This window comes from Oreochromis niloticus, linkage group LG8, assembly GCF_001858045.2.
Source record: "Oreochromis niloticus isolate F11D_XX linkage group LG8, O_niloticus_UMD_NMBU, whole genome shotgun sequence".
In the NCBI taxonomy this organism is placed as follows: Eukaryota; Metazoa; Chordata; class Actinopteri; order Cichliformes; family Cichlidae; genus Oreochromis; species Oreochromis niloticus.
The window spans coordinates 15143512-15158027 of NC_031973.2; the positions used below are offsets into that span (position 1 = coordinate 15143512).

Here is a 14516-nt window from a genome sequence, read left to right on the forward strand (position 1 = left end):
CCGGGGCATGTAACTAATCTATTTTTTCTCTGTTTCTCATTTCTGCTCAGCACTGTCGGAATAATCAAAATTCATTTTCTGTACCCCCTGGCATTCTCCTGTCTCTAATCCCACATCTCTCTCTTCTACCTCTCTCCATTCTGCTGTACTAGTCCACATGGAGCCTCTCCCTTTTCGTCACTCCTCCTTCCTGTCAATCACCCTCTCTGGTTTTTGCAGCAGTCTTTCCGACTCTAAAACTGATTTTCTCTTCTTTGTATTCTGTCAGCAAGTGTCTTGGCATATTTTCCCCTTTTTACGGGCCTCTTCTCACCTTTTACTTTACAGTTTTGACACAATTGTCAACTCAAAGTCGAACGGCTTAATACATCTCAAGCAGTCTGAACTTGAGCGAAGCAACATTCAAGTACCAATACATAAAACATGTGAAATGGCATCAGACGGATGGTTATACTGATTCATATAAACATGCAATAAAAGCAACAAAGGATGAAAAAGAATGAGAGAGTGAAAGAAAACCAAGAAGGGGGATAACTAAAATATATGTCCATGCCTGTGTGCAGATTGTCTGGGAGGAGAAACTTCATCTAACCTCACTTCTATAAGCATGCAAACTCACAATCTAAGCATCCTATTCTTGCAGTAAAATTGTATTTTAAGCCAGTGAATCTAATGAATTACAAAAACCTTGGCTTATACTACTTTTAAATTCATTGTTACTGCATGGCTTAATAGACTCCTTGTATTGACATCCTGATGTATTTTTTAAAACTGAACATGAAAAAGTATGTCTTGGGTCAAACTATAAATATTTGAGGGCATGTGCATGAGCATACACAGGATTGCATTTACATGTTGTTGTTCAAAAGATAATTTTACTGCATTTGTTTTCTTGGCAGCTCAGCCAGAGGCAACGAGTACAACAGGTTTCCAACAGATCCGGCGTTCCTATAATGTTTTTCCAACAAAGCTGTGCATCAAACCAGGTGTTAATGATTTTACCCAAACTTAACTTTTAGCTGGTGTAAAAAAAAAAAAAGACATGTTCATATTAGCCGTTGTAGCATATAATATAAGATATGGAGACTTGCTTTCAATACAGAATTAAAAGATAAAGTTCAAACAAGCAGGTATTAAAGTCCAGGATGGCATTGCAGTGAGTTGTGTAATAAGCTAATAGGTAATTAAATCTGATTTTTATACAAAATACTCTCAAGCAAATAAAATTTTAATGTGCTCCAATGTGACGGTCCTTCCAGCTGACATCGTAGAGAACGTGATGGACACCCCCCTGCACTCATTTGTTTTTCCTGTGCATCCCTGTCATGCGTTCATGCACGCAGATGTCCATAAAGTTGCAGTAGTAGTGCTTCGGTATTTTTCAAAGGCATTCTTCAAACAGCACAAATATGAATTGTTTCTGTGCAATTCAGGCACATAGCGTTGTGACTAATGTCACAGTATGTTTCTTTTTCAACTGTACTGCACTTCTGATTCTAAAAGAAATGAAATTAAACAAACGATAATGCAGTGAGTTTAACTCAAAATGAGTTTTTATGTCTACGTCTGTGATTTTACAATTTGTAGAGTATTAATGAAGCAATGTGTCACTTTAATTTCTTATCTTTATCACATATTGACCTCGACCTCTACAATGCCATTAGTTAGCTCTCGGGATAAGTGAACTTTTGTGCTGAGTGTAATAAAAGTCCCACAATCCTCATATATCTCATAAGGAGGACATGATATTACTATGACCTTAGCCTCTGACCTTAAACCACAATAATTTAATCAAATCATCTATGAATCTGAGTAAATGTTTGTCTGAATTTGAAAATATTAGTGAAAGTGAACTATCAGGCTGAGAATCAGGCATGAAGACACAGCTGGTGTGTAGGTTTGTAAAATGAAAAATAAAATTACTGAAATATTTAACAATAATGTTGAAAAAGACATACTTAACAGAGCTATGAGAGCTAATTAAGAAAAAGGAGAAATAGACTAGTGTGGCGTTATACTGCAATGAGTCAAAAAGAACTGTGTATAGAGGTATATTTCACAAACTTTGTTCAAGCCTTAAGCCTTGAGGATTGAGAGAATATCTTTACTTGACCAAACACGCATGCATTTTCCGACGGATTCGATCCTGGCTGATGAAATTACTAATTTAAAAGCTATCTGCTTCTTGTTCGCGAGCTGTCTTCTCAAATTTTTTGGCCATCTTTTCTGTGTCTCTAGTGATTTCCAGAGTAATACTGTATGTGACATCAGCTGCTAAATGCCAGAAGGAGATAAATTTGAATCACCACTTTAACACAAGTATACGAAAATACTGAAGTGAAACTAATTTTATAATTTAGTTTTTGGCTTAATTAGAGTTTTTCTGTATGTGATTATTTGATTACCTTTGTCAGTCACTCCATGGGAGACTGCCTTTCTCTACACATTATATAACTGAAACATAGCCAACAAATGCACATAGATTTCACTCTTGCAGTATTCTATTATTTATATATTGGTTCAACAGCACAACAAGAGCTTTGTGACATGGCACGTTATCCTGCTGGAAGCAGCCAACAGAAGATACTGTGGTCATAAAAGGATGGATATGGTCAGCAGCAACACTGCGGCGTAGACTGTGGCACTTGGTACTAAGGGGCCCAAAGCGCACCAAAAAAATATTCCTCACACTCAACTGTTGATACAAGGGAGAATAGACCCATGCTTTCATGTTGTTTACACCAGATTCTGACCCTACCATCTGAATGTTGCAGCAGAAATTGAGACTCGTGAGACCAGGCAGCATTTTTTCCAATCGTGTGTTGTCCAATTTAGGTGAGTGAGTTTACTGCACTCAAATGGCCTGCACAGTCACCAGATCTCAATCAAAAAGAGCAACCTTTGGGATGCGGTGGAATGGGAGATTTGCTATCTGGATCTGCAACAACTGTGCGATGCCATCATGTCAATACGGACCAAAATCTATATGAAATGTGTTAAGTGTGTAATATGAAGAACTAAAGTAGTTATGAAGGTAAAGGAGTCCAACCTGGCATCTGCAAGGTGTATATCTCTATAAAGTGTCACGTGAGTGTCGAATGCATTGGTAGCTCATAGTCAGTATACAGCAGCAAATGTCCGATACACTGTGCACTTCAAAGGGAGAAACCAACAAATGCTGTAGAAGGATTTGGATAATAGTGGTTTGGGTAATACTTGACGCAGTCTCAAAATGTTTCTTTTCCTCCTTGTGCTGATGTTAACACTGGTCCAGAACTACATTTCAGTAACCACAAATATCAAGATCTTTTCAAAATGCAACGTGGAACTTGAAAGAGGCCGGCCTTTCAGGGAATGGCAGACATGCAGTCTAACATTGTCAGCAACAGATTTTCTGTTTAAAGAAACTGTCCAAAATTGGGGTTTTTACAGTGAACCCAATTTAACTTTTTCCTTTGATCTGTTGGTTTGGTAATCTGGGTGTCAAAGGCAAGAGAAATTGTCTGCACAAGTGAGAGAAGTGAAATAACCTGGACCCTTTAGAATGACATCAGCCTATTCAAACCTATTCTGACTGTGGCTGCCATCCTTTTCATGAGTTTCATGTGAACCTCTGGTTGGTTTAAGGTCACAGGAAACTGCAGAATTCACAAAGTCATGCCACAATCTCCATTTTAAAAACTTATTCATTCATATTCATATTAGCCTTGCCTTGTAACACTTCAGATACTTCAGGCTCATTTTAGCCCTTAGGTAGACTAAGCAAATTTAGGATTTGGTATGCGTTGTTTGTTTGTTTTTTAATAACACTGATGTTTTTATGAGCTGAAACTATGAATTTGCTGCAATATATTAAGCATAAAATCTGAAAGATTACACATGAAAACCATATGTCTTCATATCAACAATATGTGGGTACAGATGTCTACCTGACTGAGTACTGACTGATCTTAAAAGCTAGTAGAATATTTTGATTGGCTGTCTGCCTGCCCATCAGTTAGATCGGATATCTCATTGTCCATCTGCATTGCTTCGTTTCTCTGTTTGAATCTTTACCTGCTTGTATACTTCAGTCTGCTTCAGTCTGTCAGCTCATCTGCCACTTTAAAGACTTTTCCGCCTGTATGTTGATCTGTCTGCACACATGTGCGTCTGCCTTTCTGCCTGTCAACTTCAGTGTGTTTTTGAAACGATGGATTCTGGCAGCATTGTCACTTGTTTTCGCCTTTTTTTCTAACCTCCTCATCTCCTACTTTTTCTTTCTATCTGAAACTCACACTCCACCATCTCCCAAACTGCTTCAATGCCACTATCCTCTCCCGACATCGTTGTCTGTCCTTCTTATTTCTGTCTCCCTCTTCCTCCTCACCACTATCTCTCTTGCTGGCTCCCAACTGCAAGCAGCAAATAACGCCACCGATGCTGTTTTCCATTTGTTGTCTGAGTCGTAAAAGTGCCAAGAGCACAGCATGTGTCTGTGTGCAACAGTAAAACAAGGTAACCTTGAAATGAACGGTTTAGCAAGCTTTGTAGAGCAACATATTAGATGTGCTTTAATGTACATTTTTATACCTGAGAGTACTATGATTTTCGAACAACGCTCACACTGTTTTAACAAGGCCGTATCTTAAAAATGATATTGTTAAGGTGTCACATTTTTGGCTGACTATATTAACAACACGACCAACACAAGCATTTGCTGATGAAACTGGAAAAGTTTCCATTTAAAAGCTGCAAATGATGAAGCACTAATGCTGTGCATAAAGGTCTTTTTTACTAAAGCTACAGGTGCTGTACTGTAGATGACTCTAAATTTAACAGGTGATTGGTGTGCGAGTTTTATCCATTGTAATTCACAGTTTTACACTTTGGTCCCTTTTGTTTTGGAAGATTTCAGGTTTAAAAAGTGCGTCACTGGTCAATTTTCTGCCCAGAGGGTTGTGATTGTTCAACTACTACTTCCTGCCTGATTTTTTGGCACTTTTATTTTCCCTTTCATTTGAGCCCTCTGCATTGGTGCATTGCTGGATGGGGAAAAAGATATATACTGTACATTTTGTTTGCTTTGTGCTTGTCAAAGCAATTTTGAGTCACCGGGATACTGAAATATTAAACCTTGCCTGACCACGAACAGTTGCTATCCCTCAAACTGAACTGTGCATTGGAAATCAATATAAGAAAACCAAAAATGACTTTTAACACCAAGTGAAACAAAGCAGATTTTGTTTTGCTCACTGACAAGTTTTTCTATTATGATCACTGACGTTTTAATGAAATCATTAGCATGTTGTTCTTGTTAACTGTGTTTAATCTATTTCAATATTTTATTACATGCCTACATTGATGTGGGGTTCTTTGATCCCACACCAACACCACATGTTGTATTGACTTTTTGGCACTTTTATTTCATTCTAGTTATTAGTAGAACAGACAAATGCTCTCAATCCGAGTGAACCCAAAATACTACACTGTGGAACTATACAGAAAGATTGTTGTGATTCAACACAGTTTATCACACTATAAAAATAATAATTGGGCAAAGCAGGTATGGAAGGGAAATAGAGTTTAGGTAGGAGATGAGTTGTGGGAGGGCAATGAATATGTAAGGGTATCATACAAGAACTCATTTAAAGCATTGCCATCTAGTTCTCTGTTCTTATCGACCAGTGCTCTACAGTCCAGGTTCACCATTTCCTTTCCTATGCTTGAATCATTCACAGGTTCATGTTACAGTAAGTGTCTTAACACACAAACAAACATATATATAGAAAAAAAGAAAAAACAAGAGAAAACAATGAATCGCTCAGAGAATGCAAACTTAATGCAAACTACAGTCCCGATGAAAAGTTTAAGACCAATTGAAAAAGGGCAAAAAAAATCATATTTTGCATGGTTGGATCTTATCTAGGTTCCAAGTATCTTGATGATCAAGGAACTGACCTCACAGCCCATTGTTCATTCAGTGGTGTTAGTTTCAGTCATTATGCGATGTACTGTTTATAAGGCTGGGAAACCTGCAGTCAGCTGAGACTGAAGAAGTCACTTGGATGAGTGACGAAACGTTTCTCCCACTGAAAACTTTACGTCCAGATGAACAGAATCATCTTTTTGGGAAGGTTCCAAGTAAAGCTTCAACATGCAACAAGAAGAAATGGGAGCGAGACGAAACATTTTCACGAGCGTGCAATTTATTGAAAACAACGCTTAAACTGAAACAGGCTGCACTCCAATTTGTTGCATGTTGACGCTCTACCTGGAACCTCGTCAAGATCCAACCATGTAAAATATGATTTTTTTTTGCCATTTTTCAAGTGGCCTTAAACTTTTGATTGGGACTCTATATGTATATTTTGTTGTGTTAACATTTTTACAAAAAAACTTACAAAAAGATATTTTCAAGGGAGACATGAACATTATGTAGGAGTAAGTAAAGATTTTTTTGGGGGGGTGTTAACAGATAAAAACCTTTACCTCTGGTCAGGGACAAGGACTGGACTGAACAAAAGGAAAGTTCAAAAAAACAAATCAGCAAATGTCCAAAGAAAAAATTGGAAAAACATTAGGAAAGCCTGGAGAACTGTTGCTCAAGAAAACTTTAAAAATTGCAGGAAAGTCTGGCTCCATGGAATAAAAAGATATGAAGAAATGTGAGGTGGCTCAAGGCTTTCGCACACTACTTTATAGTATTAGACTGTGTTTGCTTTGTTTATTGTAAAATCTGAGTTACAGTTTCATCATTGTTCGTCCGCCGTTGCACAACCCTGTAAACAATAAAACATTTAGCACGACTGACGATCTTTGTAAAGCTAATGATTTCTAAGGCTTAACTATTGCACACCCCAGTGCTTAATTTGACGTGCAGAAGAATGTCAGCAACCCTGAACACAAAAAACATTGGAGCTGTTTGAAATGGGCAAAGAGAAAAAGCTGTATAAATATTTAAACTCCAGTCCAAAGGAGAATACCTATTTTGAGCATTGCATTCGAAAATGAATCATAAAGCAACTTGTAAAACCACAAATGCTGTCCTGAAATTTTTAACTTGTATGAAAGATACAGAAATAGAGTTTGACTAATTTCCATTCAGATTGTCAGCTCTACAAAGAAAAGCATCAAAAAACTCGACTGTCTGTATTCTACAGCTGCATCTATTATGTGAAGAGGGACCGAGGAGGAGCAGAAAAAAGAATCTCTTCTTCCGACCACAAGATTAAAGCTTTAGTCATGATGCTGTAACACTCGATCAATTTACCGAATGTAGCTGAACTCTATGGCATCTGCAAAAAGTTCAACAAAACTGCTCTTTGATTCTTGAACACGCAGCGTCCTATGCATCCGTTTTGAGAAGCTGATTCAAAACAGCCTGACTGAGTTGCTTGCCATTGTCTTGTGTCTCATCTCCATCACTGTAATGACGTACACTGAAGAAAGTGAAACATCCGTGTCATTTAGTTGAATTGAATTGATCTGGATTTCTGGTTTGAAACTGTTTATTTCACTTTACCTGAAATTAAAAGTACACATGCAAAAACTGTTGTGGAGACAAACTGTTCAAAAACTGGAGACAAAACCAAGGAAACTGTCTGAGTCTGTAGTCTCAGTGTCAAGCTCTAAGCACTGGATCAGCCAAAGAGACGTGTGAGCATAGATGGCTTATATGTATTCGGATACACTTCAGGGAAGTGTAAAGAATTTCTATTAAACTATACCGGAAAGGAAGAGACTTTAATTTGAGAAAAAATCTGTCTGTCATATTCATTTTATTTAAGTAGCTGTGTTTGCATAGTGTTAGAAATGTTGTTAATGTTAATGGCTGTTACATTCCCAATCCAACACGTTCTCATTCCCAAAGCTTAATATTTTACGCTAGGTGACAAACTGTCAACATATTACGCTTCCCTAAATGACGAGATTGGAAAAAACGAGGAAACATGAGAACCGTTTGGAATCAATCTACATGTGTTTGTTCATTTTACTTAAATCTCTTTGGAAAACACTATTTAACGTCATTAAAGTGCTGGTTAAGGTTAGGGACAAAGTTAGGGTTAGAGCTGGAATACATGGCTGGAACGTGTATTACTGCGGGACCATCATTCTACTGGATTTCACCCCTAACCAGGTGCATAGCATAAGAACGTGGAAGGTCACCTTTGGCGTTCCTCAGGAACGCCGCGGGATGTGACAAATCATCGGGATGTTACGCCTCGGGAGTGAGAACGGGCTGACCAATCTCATGTTTTAAAGGTGAGATGTTCAGTTCATGGGTTTGGTGAGGGTGGGTGGGGGTTGGGAAGTGGGTTGTTTTTTTTTTTCTTTCTCTTTAGCAACTGTTGTGTAACTGAAGACTTCAGTGCTTTATTTTGTCATTTTTATTGTATTTTTTGTACATAAAAGGGAGCCTTTGTTTGAATAAATTCAGCCCTTCAAAAGAGAATTTATCTTTATTTCCAGCAAGTTCATTGTGACAAAATCTTGATTTTACCTCAAAGAAATCAGCTTTTTGCAAAACCAAAGCTTTTGTTTGTGGATTTTAAGGAATAAAATAGATTTTTATGACGTGTTATTAAGTACGTTTGAATCAGAGCATAAAAAACCAATTTTCAATTATGTATAAGTAGAAATTGTATTTTATTACACTGACTAAAAAGTAGAAGTTGAACGAACTTCCTTGTAAAAAAAAATGTGAGTGCTTCAATTAACTAAGTCAAAAGAACAAATGTACTTGGAACTCACTCAAACTATCAGGTTTTACCAAAGTGAAAAATCTCTGGAAAAAAAATATATTTTTGACTTATTTTAAATACAAATTTACACTTTCAGTCAAATTTGAATAGTCTGAGTAAAACTAACACATTTAGCTGTAATAAATTAGAGTAATTCGGTTCAAAGTACATTTTTTCAGTGTAAAATAAAGCAACATGCAGCCATTTTTGATCAATTTTTAAAAAATTAAAAACTAAGCTTTGATGTTTAGAGGCATTTAAGCTCTCAGATGTGTCTCCCTACTTTCTAATTAGATTCGTTAACAAGCAAGCTATGAGGCATTTTGATGGCATGGGGGTGGGGGGGCTAGGGGGGCTGTACCTACAGATACACAATTGCGTGCATGGACACACACATGACTGCACACACATATACAAGCAGATGAGCGGAGGGAGGGCTTTCAATAATCTTTGAAAAGCTAATATTTTCTTTCTGTTCACTTAGCCTCATGCTGATAATTGCCACTGGGTGCTGATAACTATTCATGTGTACATGATACTGACTGCATACTAATTCTGCAGGTGCAAGGTTGGCACTACGTCGAGAAAAAGAGGGGAAGGGGACAAATTCTCCTCGCAATTCTACACTCAGTCGCTACAACGATTTAACAAACTTCCTCTTTGGCTCGTTAAAGGGTTTTATTAGATGAAGGAGGAAGAAACAGCAAACTGTGCCAAAGCTTTACTTGTTTTCGGTCTTAATATACTGCGAGCAAGTGTGGATCTGCAGCTGTATTTTTAATACACCTCTTCAGACAAACCTTGTTTCATCCAGAAAAACACTGAAGACATTGTTTTCATTGTCTTTCATAATTCACATTTTCAAAATACAGTCTACTGTGAAAATTCAACTCTAGTTTCTGATGTTATTAAATAAGAAGACATCGTTTCAATGAAAACTAGATCTTTTAAGAATTTGGTTAGCTATGCTGAAAAACTGCATTATATATAAGCATTTTGAACTCTTCTGAATATTTGTTTTGAACAGTTCCAAGCGAGAAGGCCAGTGTTATTTATGGTTCTAGCTTATTGAGGGTATAAAAGGTTTAAGTTCTGACTTTCAGCCTTTTCAGTACACATATACATATACATACTCCTGGGGGTGAAACTGTGGGCTACAAGTCCTGTATTGCTCACCCAGTATGGATTTAACCAACCTACATGGCCCCTGAAGCAGTTTGCTGGAGAACTGAACTGAGACATATATTACCGAGGCTTTTACTGCTGCATTTCTACCATACATTTTATTGCACATATGTGACCCAGCACAGGAAAAGCTGGGCAAAGACACAGAAAGACAAAAAACCCCTCAATTGTGCACATAAGCAAGCAAGTAATGACAGAGTCAAGAACAACAGGACATTCCACTATTTCCAGTGTTTGTTGTCTTAACTTCATTGTCTGCGAATACAGCCCCATTTCCAAAGGAAATTTGTCAGGCTGTGTAAAATCAATTAAACTGGTACACCTCTCCAAACAACATCTCAAAAATGTAGTTTACAGAACACTTTCTGGTGCATAAACACACTATTTTGCACCAGATCTTTGGCCAGCAAATCACTTGGCTATGATGTGAAAACTGCTCGGCACAGCCACATTATTGGTAACAGCAATGCCCACCCTCAGTGATGATGCTGACTTTACCAACTTTAGCCTAATAACGCTCTTTTGGCTGATGGTTACTTATAAAGCTAGTGGAGTTTTTATATGTTTTTATGAGTTTAATAATGTACAAACATGATGCAGGTGAATATTTCTCTACTTGCATGTTTACTGAGTGCATTTAACCCATCTGGAGCGCAGAATGGACAAACTTTGGACAAATTGCCCAAAATGCGTTGGCAGAGACATTTCATGGATTTTGAGTCATTCTGCGCTCCAGATGGGTTAATTGCGTTAAAGATTTTAATCGCGTTAATCGTGATGATGGATTAATCCACGCGTTAACGTTGACAGCCCTGATAGAAAATAAACAAAGATAGACAAGTTCCATATCACTATGGAACTTTACATTTTAGGAAGCAAGTACACCATAAATAACAGTTTTGGACTTTAACACTGTTTTCGGATGTTGTGTCACATAAACCGATGCCAGGAACCCCCATTAAACTGATTCTTTTATATTTTTTTGTCTTTTATTTGTTAAGCCTAAAGAGGACTGCTCACCAAAAACAGGAAATTCACTGAAAGCTCCTTAATGCATGTTCAGTGCACTGATACTACAAGTCAAATTTTATGATCCCCTACAGTATAAGAATGTAATTTGATGCACAGTGTTTTCTAAAAGTCTCAAATCAAAGATAACTGGACCAAATCAAACAAATACTCCAACATGTTGGGGGAAAAGAGGAAATTTCAACAAGTCACTTTTAACAGATGCCCTGTTTCAGCGCTACTCTCTTTTTCATTACAGGAATCAATATTACTAATTCAGACTCGGCCATGGCTGGAAGCCGGTCTGCTGAAACCATGCGAAATCATTAAGCTGCATTAGCTAGCTCTCAAAACCACACTGGTACAATGGTAAGCTTTTATTCTATAAAGCTGGGATAATTAATTCAAAGCTGGTACAGTGTAGACTGTGTGAATACGACAAGGAATTGCAACAACATGCACGCACGCACGCACGCACACAATGGTGTCTTTTACACACACAAACACATTAAAATACTGTACAAAGTAAACATGCACAGACACATTCAAAGACAGGCTCATACAAAGACAATACGCGCAAGAAGGGATTTTAATGTGCACGAACGACAATGTGTGGATGCATGCAAATACTGTGAACTGTGTGATGATTAACAAATACAGAAAAAAAACTAAAAAGTGCACACTCACACAGACACGCGCACGCTCTTTCAGCTGGAAGCTATGTTACATATTCATAAATGCAGTATTATATGACATCTCTCTCTTGCCTCCAACCCCTTCCCTAAAAATAGACAAGAGCTTTACTCTGCGTGAAAGACAAACCTTGACGTCTTGAAATGTGGTCTGCACAAGTGAGACGTGTGTCGGATTTGACACGTTAATGTTGCAATTACAATGTTCTGAAACATTTAGCCGTGAACTCGTGGTAGCCAGTGTTTGAATAAAGAGAGTTGAGAGCTTTGAAGTGAGTTTTAATGTCAATATAGATACACTTTTACAAAATCAGTATCAAAGGTTTGATTTTTTTTTTTTAATACTGAATATTGAGGTGTCAGAGACAGCTGGTATGTCAGCCACTTGAAAAGTGAGTTGTATCGCTGCAGCTGCCTACACATATTCTGCATAGAAAAATATGGATCGCTTGGAGATATGACGAAGGCAGACTAAGAAACTAAAATGAAAAGAAAATCTGCAAGAGTGAATAAAAGAATAATACAAAGTATTACTACCCTTCGCATTGCCAAGCGTTAACAGAAAGTCCAGCGAAGTGAAAATATTTGAAACACTTAGAAAAATATGATGTTTAAAAGCATCTTCTCCTGCAATTTTCACTTTTCCAGTCTGATGTCTTAGATATTGTGTCTGACAGCCAGCATAACAAAAGAGCAAATGGAAAGAGAGCAATTCATTCACTCTAACATCAATGAGGGGACAAACAGACATAGAAAGGGGCTGATAAAAACCAGGATAACGGAGAACAATTTTTATGAGGAATAGATAGAAAGAATGACAGATCAAAATAGAGGGAAAAAAAGGATAATAGGTAGACATTATGGGACAATACCACAGCCAATTACAGAAAAGAAAAGCTGAGGTGACACCATGACCTCGCAAAATGAGCACCGACTGACAGAGTTGTGGTGACGACTTGAGAATGAGTGTGTATTTGTGTCTGCTGATGAGGTAAGGGTGTAGATCGGCCGGGTTTAGTCGGGTTTCGCTTGACAGAGTGAATGAAAAATTGCTGTCTTAAAAAATATATTTAGCCTTTGCTTCTTTTAAATCTCCTGTGCAGAGACATTTAAACTCACACTTTATTAGGCAGAACTTGCAGGTACAGGGGTTGGACCTCTGACTACCTTAATTCCTTGTGGCATACGTTCAACAAAGTTGGAAACATTCCTCAGAGATTTTGGTCCATGCTGAACTGACATCATCATCATCAGTGGATGTTCATCATGTGAATGTCCTGCTCCACCGCATCCCAAAGGTGCTCTACAGGATTGAGATCTGGTGACTGTGAAGGTCATTTAAATGCAACGAACTGCCATTTGATTGGCTGAGTAAATAGTTGTGTTAATGAGCAGCTGAACAGGTGCACTTAATAAAGTGGCCAGTTAGAGTATGTAGCTCTATAATCAAAGGAGGTGAATTACACGCTTTATTGAGATAAAATTACATACTGTTGCTTTATGACTTGAATATGAGTCAATATTTTGACACAATGTAATTTAAAAACTTCAGTGTAAGGTTGATTCTTTTACAGACTCTTGTGGATGAGTTTTGTCCTTTAGCTGATGACAAAATTACTGTTATCAAACACATAACACTGCTCCTCAAAGACGAAACAGGCATGCTCTGTGGTAGTTAATTATAGTGTGTGGCTTAGTGTTGTTGCAAAACAGGTGAATGTAAACAGCTTTTGCAGAATTCATAGAAATACATTTGTGGAAAGCTCACCTTTAGAGGTTGATGCTGATATACATATTTGTTTTGGCAAGAGAAATTTTGCCAAATTTGTTGAAGTTATTGTGAAGAATTTCAGCACAGTAAAGCACATCCCTTCACTTCTAATCAAAACTGAATTATAGCAGCAAACATCAATCATGCTGTTCAAATTTAGCACCTTCTGTGTTATTATGTGGCAGAACATCCTAGTTGAGAAAACAGTTACCAAAAAAGTTTTCTGATGCTCTGCAATATTAGGATTATATCCCTATATATATATATATATATATATATATATATATATACATATACATGTATGTATGTATGTATGTGTATGTATATAGCGGTCCATGCTGAAATGTGGCTGAACCTTACTAAGTGCTTTGGATTTTAATCTGTCAGGGAAAATTAATTCAGTTCTCCACCTTATAGTTTTTCTTTCCTATATTCTAATCACCCGTTAAATGAATGCACTTCATTAATTTGCCAAACAAGAAACAAATTGTCCATCTCACTTGGGAGGCACAACAGAGTGCCATCCAGCATTTCTTATGTTTTTATTTAGTTAACTGTGAGAAACTGAGATGTGTGCCTGCCTCTTGTTCCACAGGAATACAACCTTTGCAATAATTCTCCTCCTGGAGGGAGGGAGTATGTAATTAGTTCTCTTTGTTTGTCTGTCTGTATGTTTATTAGCAGTCTAGCATCCACAGTATTCAAGATATCATTTTCAAATTTTGGGTGATGGTAGATGTGGCGGAGGTGTGGCTCAGCTGCAGAGGAGGGGTGGTGCAGTGAGCTCAAGGTGCAGTGCCAGGTGTGTGGAATGTACCTAATGAGCTGTCCCTCTCTTCCTTTGTAAAATATAGTGAAACTGGGGCTGAAAGAGGAGGGCACATTGGAGTACGTCCGGAAAGCTGCACGTGTGGGTGCCGAAACAAACAAAAACAAACTGACAAGACGTGTGTTCTCTCAATAAAGCGCAATAAACCTCAACAGTGGGTCCGTCTGTGGTCCTTTTTCACAGTAGACAACAGCAACAACTCAAGATCATTTAGGAGAAAATCAGGTCAAGGTCACCCACATGTGAAAAATCTGTAAATTACCCACAATTCTTTATGGATCATCTTTAAACTACACAATAATATGCTA

The 14516-nt window shown here is 37.7% G+C and overlaps 1 protein-coding gene across 5 annotated transcripts in view; it reads right to left on the reverse strand.

Moving 5' to 3' along the window:
• The window catches only part of LOC100711820 (protocadherin-15), a 211969-nt gene that overhangs the window by 61246 nt on the left and 136207 nt on the right, over nucleotides 1-14516 (reverse strand). The gene's annotated exons all lie outside the window — the stretch shown is intronic.